Genomic DNA, 8,707 nt, shown 5'->3' on the forward strand with positions numbered 1-8,707 from the left:
CATGTGAAGCTCTTATACTGACATGGTTAGTGTTCTTGAGAAGCCAAATGCCACTTACTTTTCCTATTGGGTCCACTATTATTGCAATAGTAAACCCCATATTGTTGAAGAAGTTCCCCATTAAGCTGTATGGAACTTTGGTTTCCATAAGGATGAGTATCTCCAGTTTATAAGTGCTAATAAGCTCTCTTATGTTGCACTTAAATGCATTATTGCCTGCCCCTCGGCAGTTCCAAATGAGAATGTTGAGTGAATCCATAGTAGGGTATTCAGGAAGGGGATCAATGGCCAAACCAAAGAGAATGCTACGAATTCGTCTATGATCTTGACCCCTTGATCTCATGGAGGCCATCTGCACAGAGTGAACTGGGGACTCAACTCTACGGTTCCAGCTTGGTTTTATTTGCATCTGTATCTGCTTTGTCCACCATATCGTAACGACATGGTGAGTTGCTTTGCTCCCTTGCTCTAAAGACAGAGTCAGTGGATGGTTCTCCATCCGAAGGGTAAACATCTCCAGTCTTGTGCCCTCTTTCGTTGCCATGGCTGATTCTCGGATCATGGGGTTTTTTGTGTTTTGTGGTTGTGGTTCCATCTCTCCCTATTTGTAAATGTTCAGAGGTAGGTGGAGTAGGTGTATGTGTTATAAGTGTTTCATAAGGCGAATCTTCCATCGGGAATTCTGGGGATGTAAAGTCAGTTCCCAATGTACTGGGGTTGTCAGTTATAGAGTGGCTAGTTTGGTTGCTATGTAGTGTCTGGGGTAAAGGAGCCTTATCTTCAAGGATGATAAAAATAAAGGGGTTCTGAGTAGGTGGAGTGTAGGTTGGTGTTAGATTAGCAACGGGTTGTGTGGCCTTAGGCAGGGTTACAGTTTGTGAAACAGATGGCCTAGATTGGGTTTTCTGGTATGGGCTAGATGCCTCTTTTTCAAGGCCCAATCTTGTTGTTTTCTTGCCCCTACCCAGTTCATCTTTTTGTTGGGTCCCTTTACTCAATTCTGAGAACTTGTTGTAATTTGGGCTTGGTCCAGTAGTTTGGGTCTTCCTATTGATCACAGGTTTACGGGTTCTCTTTGTTACCATCATCTAGGGCCCATATGGATCATCTTCTTCTACTGTTGGTTGTTGCAGGTAGCCGTTGACACTGGAACTAGCCGTTGGAGTTTGGTCCTGGTTGCCCTCAGCGGTTAGTTGTACTCCTTTCGGCGGAGGGTTATTCCGGTGAACAGCTTGTTGCTTGGGGTGCGCTACTTAATATTTGCACAATTCCTTGCGGTGATCCACTCTACCACAATAAAAACAAAATGAATGGATAAATTCGTATTCTATGTTATAACGTTTTTTGCCTAGGAGGAATCTGGGACATAGTGGCTTGCGGAGATTGACTTCAATGCACACCCTTACAAACCAGCCCCTACTAGCCATGGCTGTGGTGAGATCAATCTTCAGGGGTTTACCAATCTGCCTAACAATCGCATATAGAACTTTCTCTTGAAAATATTCAGTTGGAAGCTCCGGAAACCAAACCCATACTACAGTGGTGGTTTCAAAAGCTTTCGATGCCTTAAAATCAGGCTCCCGTTTACACACAGTGAGATAATGATCCGTAATGACCCACGGTCCTCCAGAGTATACATTTGCACAGTCTTCCAATGAGGAGAATTTGAACAAAAAATAGTTATTACCCAGATCTATAACATTAAAGTCCTCTTGTAGGCCCCATAGATTCTTAACTCTTGTGCAGAGCATCTTGGACCCGATGTTCTTACCCAATAGCCTGACAATCAGTGTTTTTGCCTAGGGTTTGCGAATCTGTTCTAGAAATTTTTTCGAGAGATGTATTTGTGGGATGCCTTGTTGGGTTGGATGCAAGTTTCCTTCATGAATGGTTATATCCCCTTCATCGTCCTCCTCATCGGTAGAGAGAGAATCTATGGTGTCGTCAAAATAGAAATTAGTATTTCGTGGAGTTGCCAGAGCTTCCTTGAACGATTTTACCTTCTGGCCCTCAGTCGATACCTCTTTTGGGTGTTGCGCCAGTACTAACGTAGGAGGAAGACGTAAAAGCTCAGCTGTATCCATGGATGCTACCTCTAAGTGATCCTTGCTCTTGATTTTCTTTGTACTTCTAATCAAATGGCCTTTCTCTTTTTGAGATTTTGTGGGTGAGGCAGAGTTGGAGGAGACTAGATCGCACATTGGAAGAGAACTTAGAGAGAGAAAAAAGCAATCATTATTAAACGTGAGGAAAATTCATATATGAATATATATATATATATATATATCTATATCTATATCTATATTAGGCTAGGCTAATATTACATGGATTAAAAATACTTCGGGCCTCCTAAAAATTATTACAGTTTAGAAGTTCAAGGTGGCAACCCTGTTTACCTTACGTTAGGGTTAGGCCAAGTTGTAACAATATTATCATTCTTGATTTAGGTTAGTGACCACAATATTGTTAAATCAGAGAGAAATAATGGTTGTTGTCCACTTAAAATCCATATTCTCTAGAGTGATTTTTTTCAAAATAATCTTAGAGTAATTTTTTGTATGACTGGAATAATTTTATAAAAGTTAGTACTAAATTGAAAATACAATAATATTAATAATCACTTAAAAAAATTCAAATATACAAAATATCATTCTAAAATTATTTCAAAAAAAGTCTTTTTAATACAATCGGACTTATCCACTTAATTTATTTGTATTTTTTATTAGTAGATAACATCATTTCCTTATATGTGACTCCCTCCCTCATTTCTTTTATAGACAAAAGGTGATGTACTAGGGGGTGTAAATTTGGCCCGTCCAATGTCGGGCCTTGCGGGTGTAGACGTGCCCAAACGTCCCGGCTCCGCGCTCGAAATGGCGCGAAATCTGTTTTGTTCTGAGCTACTACAGTTCGGACTCATGTCACGGTTCTGAATCTAATCTCACAAAGTGCAATGTAAGACCGATAAATCACCAAAGAGTCCAAATCTGGCAAATCGTTTTGAAAAACTGATTTTTAGAAAGAAGTGCCAAACATGGCCTGTTTTTCCAGATACAGAGTCGCCACTTAAATATTTTATTTTGGGATAAATTTAGAAAACCCTGACTCGTGCCTAAGGCCACGTGTCCGTCATCACCAAAGTTACCTCCGCTCGGGAACTTGGGTATGAGAGCGGAAAGTCATGCAATGAGCACCCCTACTCGCCTGATTAAAGATCGGCCTTTACTAACATGATATTTTATTTTTGAAAACACATGTGTTTTTATTCCGGTTATTAGCTAGAATTACTATGTGATGCGCACAACACACAAGTATAGACTAGATTGCCTAAGGTGGAATAAAACATCTCATGTTTGTTTGAAAATGGTTTGAAGGTGCTACTCGTAAGTAGGCTAAGACGTGGATTTGCCACCCTCAAGTGGGCTTAGAAAACAAGATTTTGCCACCCCAAGTGGGCTTAAAACTCGCATTTCGATGAATTGTTTCAATTCAAGTAATCCAACCTTCACCCACAGGCATTCAGGCAGTTAAACACATAAGCAGTTAGCCTCATGGCATGCATGCTATCATGGCAATCACTAACACTCATGCAAGATGCTAAAGTATAAACACTTACAGTGTACTCCGAGCCAAAATAGAGAACTAGTTAGAAATTATGCATGATCCTAGCTATGTTAAGATAGCTAATGCAACACATGTAAAATGCAACTAGAAATAGGCTCGGCTATTCTAAAATGGCATATGAGATGTAACTTGATAATCATGTGTTCAAGTAGGAATTGAAATACAATGCGGTTAGTATGATGCGCCGAGCCCGGAGCATGCGATACAGATGAATGGATGCAAACATACAAGCATAAGGATGCTAATTGAAACATGACCTAGAACTAACCATCGTAAGCGGTTAAGTAAAAGGGAGAAAGACGTGGGGTTGGAAGACATGTATCACACACACGCACGCTTATTACAACAGTTGGCCCTCTCGAGGGACGTCCGAATGAATAATACAAGCTAGCTACGCTAAGCTATTCTAACTAATCTAATAATCTACTTAGGCTAGTTATTACAGCACCAAAACTAATTAACTAACAAGCTAATTAATTATTACAAACCAAATTGAAACAAATAGCTACACTAAGCTAAATGAATATTACAAAACCAATTAAATGATTAAATTACATGAACTAATCATGAATATTGAAATGGCCTCGCAGGCAATGGAGAGATGCATGCTCGGTCGCATCCTCCCGGAAATCCGTTGCCATGCCTCATGTTGCCTCTGTTTGCACTGTTTATCACCTCTGAAAAATATGCCAACTTCTGAAACACTTCTGATCCACCTCAGGAATATGCTGAGAGGTCATCGGCCAAGAGGTAAGGCCATTGGCCAAGAGATGAGGGTCATCGACCAATTATGAGGCTATCGGCCAAAAATTGTTAGCCGATTGGCACATCAGATAGCCGATCGGCCATCTTTTCTTGCAAACTTCTCCTTTTGCTACAGCAGAGCACAAACAGAGGCATGGCAATACATCTTCAAGAAAATGTTGTGCAACTACACTCCTTATCATGTTTGAAACTCAAAGGAGTGTAGTGTTCGATTCTCGAGCCATCAATCACGCATTTCGATGCATGATGGCCAAAGAAGCCGAGTTGCACAATTCAATGTGAATGAAATGCACAAAAACACATAAGGGACCTCAACCTCTATCGTGTTTGATCAAGAGGCAAGGCATGCACACACAATGCAATGCAACCTAAGCATGCAAGCAAAGCTAATGCAACATGAGTATGCCAATAACAATACAATGCAACTAGCATATAACAACATGCAAAGACAAGTATATTAAACCAATGTAATGCATGCATGATTAACTTAACAAAGAAACACAAGCATACAAATATGAGGCCATATAACAAGTATGCAACAGCATGCAATGCAATAGGCATGCAATAACATGCAAACCACATACTCAATAGACTTAAACTAAAAATGGACAGACCTCAGCCATGCCCAAATTAGTGGCCAAAATGATGAATTGATGACATGAAATGCAAGACAAGCATGCATGCCAATTGGCCCAAGAATTAAGGCATAAAGAGGACAACTCTCAAGAGTGCTTAAAGGGTGAAAAGCATGCAAGTGTGACAACACTACATGCTCTGAAATGATGTTAGAAATGATGCCAAATCAACCAAACAATGCAAATATGGCATGCAAGAAAGCTCAAAGCTTGAAGCTAGCAAAAACGCTTGCACTAAGGCTATGCAAAACATGAAGCAAGTGGCCTAAGCAAACCAAAATAGTCCTAAAGTATACCAAAGTGAGTCTAAAATATGCATGAACCAAAGCCAAAACAAGTCAACATGAGAGGCATAAGGCATGATGCAAGTAAGGCCAACAAAGGGGATTGCACTACACCTATCAAAATCAAACATGGCATGACTTAACCAATAAAAATCAGAGTTATGTCATGTCAAAATAAGCCCAAAAATCCACTGAGATGGCATCCCAAAAGCTTAAGCAAAAAGGCATGTACAATGACCCACTCTTAAGGCATAAAACACCAACTCTTCAAAGCATTGAAAGAATGGCAAAGGCAAGTGTATGACCATGAAACATGCATTGAAATATCATTTCAAATGATGTCAAATCATGAGAATAGTCTAAACAATGCATGCTAGTGACTTGGAATCTCAAAGCTAACAAGCTAGAATGCACTATGGCTATACAAAGCATGGTATACATGATCAAGACAACATAAATCACATCTTAAGCATGGTAAAATAAGGCTAAAAGCTTCTTGGAGTTGAGCCAAAATATGCAAGAATGATGGTCCAAATGCACGATGCATGTTAAGGCAAATAAGAGATGCATGCAAGATGCTATTAAACCAACCTTAGGCAGAGGTATAGCATGGCAAAATAACACCAAATACTTGCTGAAATGGAGCCAAAACAAGCTTAACAAACATGCCACTATTATGAGCCATTTATACTAGCATACAAAACACAAGGAAGGGGGATGACCCTCTTCTATTTGGGACCTCAAAGCACTCTTCCCATCACTGAAATTCCTCTGAGTTTCAGTGGTGAGAAGGCCAAAACAAGGTGGTCCCAAAAGCTTAAAAAGAAGGCACAAAAGCAAGGCCAAACAAGGCCTAAGAGGGGGTAAACAACCGCCAACACAAAAGTGACCTTAAACAAAGATCTCAAGCATGAAAAATCAAAACTTTTTATAGTAGAAAGTTAAGCTTAAATCAGCATACAAATAGGTCTAAAAGCTTAAGCAAGAATGAGGGATTAAAAGGTTAGTTGCTCACCCTTGAAGAACACCTTCAAGAACACAACTCCAGCACTCTTTTTGAGCTTAAACCAATCTAAAAACACTAAAACCAACTCCTCAGTACCTCAGCAATAAAAGGATGGTGTTCTAGTAGGTGTTTGTGTGCAATAGTATGAAGAAATCACACTTTTGAATACAAACAAGAGCAAATGGAGAGAGAGAGGTAAAATATAAAGAGAGAGTGATATATGTTTTGTATATCCAGATTTCAAAACCTTTGGAAAGGGAGAGGGGCCTCCCTTCTTATAGAATTTCAATTCTCAAGCTTGTTGAACAAGCTTGAGTCTTGATGCAATCCCTCCATACACGTGTATGGAGGATGAGAATTGTGCTCACCAGCTGTCACAATTGGTAGAAAAATACCTGCAAAAGTAGGTGGAATGGTCTCGGCCAAAAAATATGGCCGATCGACTAAAAGAAGTTCCGATTGACTAAAAAGAGTGTCGATCAGCTAACACTTATGGCCGATGGCAAGAAAACAAAGCCGATGGCACAAGGCCTTAGCCGATGGGTTGAGGGGATGGCCAAAAAGCCACCCTCTTCCCTCAGAAGCAAAACCACAAGTCCTTGGTCCACAACCAAGCACAAAAACAAACAAGTTGAGAGATCCTAAGGCAAGGCGTGCAACCGAGGCCTTCGGGAACTCAAAACGAACACGAGCATGGATGATCATCGAGTGTTCAAATGATGACGTCCAAGTCTTGAAGACGGTCAAAAATGGGCTGTCTACAGTTGCCCCTCTTTGACAGAACTCGAAAGTCATAAGATGACGGGAGTGAATGTCAAAGCCCAGAGATGACCTATTTTCGACAAGGCTGAAGACTTAGACAAGCATACAAGATAACAAAGAGATGTGCCCGCAGGCAGGGGCAAGACGCAAATGACATGCACGATGCCGAACATAACTTATGATCATGAAAAGAGAGCTGTAATGAAGCATTCATGCAAAACAAATACAACATTTTAAGCTAGCGAATAGGAAATAACAATCCTTCACATTTCAACAAAAAATGATGTAAGAAAATTATGCAATTCTCACTGTTCCTTACGCAGAGAATACTAAAAGCGACTACCGAGAATACTCGGAGTCTCAAACACAACATCTCTTAGCATGGCACACGCATGAGAGGAAAGAGAGCATCTCTCAGCGTGGCACACGCATGAGAGGAAAGGACTGTGCAAGAAAGCACAGTTATTCAAACGCGTATCAAACGCGAGAGGTGAGAGATACGTCCCAATGCATGCCAAATGCGAGTGAAGAGGGGGGGGGAGTCAAGCTGAACTGGAACTCTTCTTGAATGAACCGTACATACAATATCGTGCCTGCAAAAGAAAGAAATTCAACAGGTACAATATAGTAGAAACACATGTTCAACAATAGATCAAGAAATCAGTTCAATATGAGATAAACACATGCATATACAATGCGAGTGAGAAGTGTGTGACAACGCGAGCAAAGTGTGGGTGCATAACAATGCGAACAAAATGTGCGTGACAACGCAAGTAAGGTGTGTATGACAATGTAATTGAAACAAGCATGACAACGCAAGTAAGGGGTGCATAACAATGCGGTTGAAACAAGCATGACAATACAAGTAAAACATGCGCAACAACGCAAGTGCGGGGTGCATAACAATGCAATTGAAACAAGCATGACAATACAAGTAAAACATGCGCGACAACGCAAGAGAGGGGTGCATAACAATGCAATTGAAACAAGCATGACAATGCAAGTAAAACATATGCGACAACGCAAGTGAGGGGTGCATAACAATACGGTTGTAACAAGCATGACAATGCAAGTAAAACATGCACGACAACGCAAGTGAGGGATGCATAACAATGCGGTTGAAACAAGCATGACAATGCAAGTAAAACATGTGTGACAACGCAAGTGAGGGGTGCACGACAATGTAACCTAAGTGTACTCATAACAATGCGAGAAAGGCATGTGCAACAACGCAAGCCAAGTGCATAACAAGACAGTTGAAACAAGCATGACAATGTCAGTAAAACATGCGCGACAACGCAAGTGAGAGGTGCATGACAATGCAACCTAAGTGTACGCATAACAATGCAAGAAAGGCATGCGCGACAACGCAAGCCAAGTGCATAACAACACATGTAAGTAAAGCATGTGCGACAACGCAAGCAATGTGTGTAAGTGAGGAAAAGCATAAACACATGTAAGTAAAGCATGCGTGACGACGCATACAATGTGTGTAACAATGCGAGGAAAAGCATAAACACATGTAAGTAAAGCATGCGCGACGACGCATACAATGTGTGTAGTAATGCAACAACAAAGAGAGGCATATATTCAACGGAAGCATGGTAAAGGCATGCTATTCGCGATGTTGA

Source organism: Camellia sinensis, chromosome 6, assembly GCF_055761805.1.
Source record: "Camellia sinensis isolate YWXY chromosome 6, ASM5576180v1, whole genome shotgun sequence".
Lineage (NCBI taxonomy): Eukaryota > Viridiplantae > Streptophyta > Magnoliopsida > Ericales > Theaceae > Camellia > Camellia sinensis.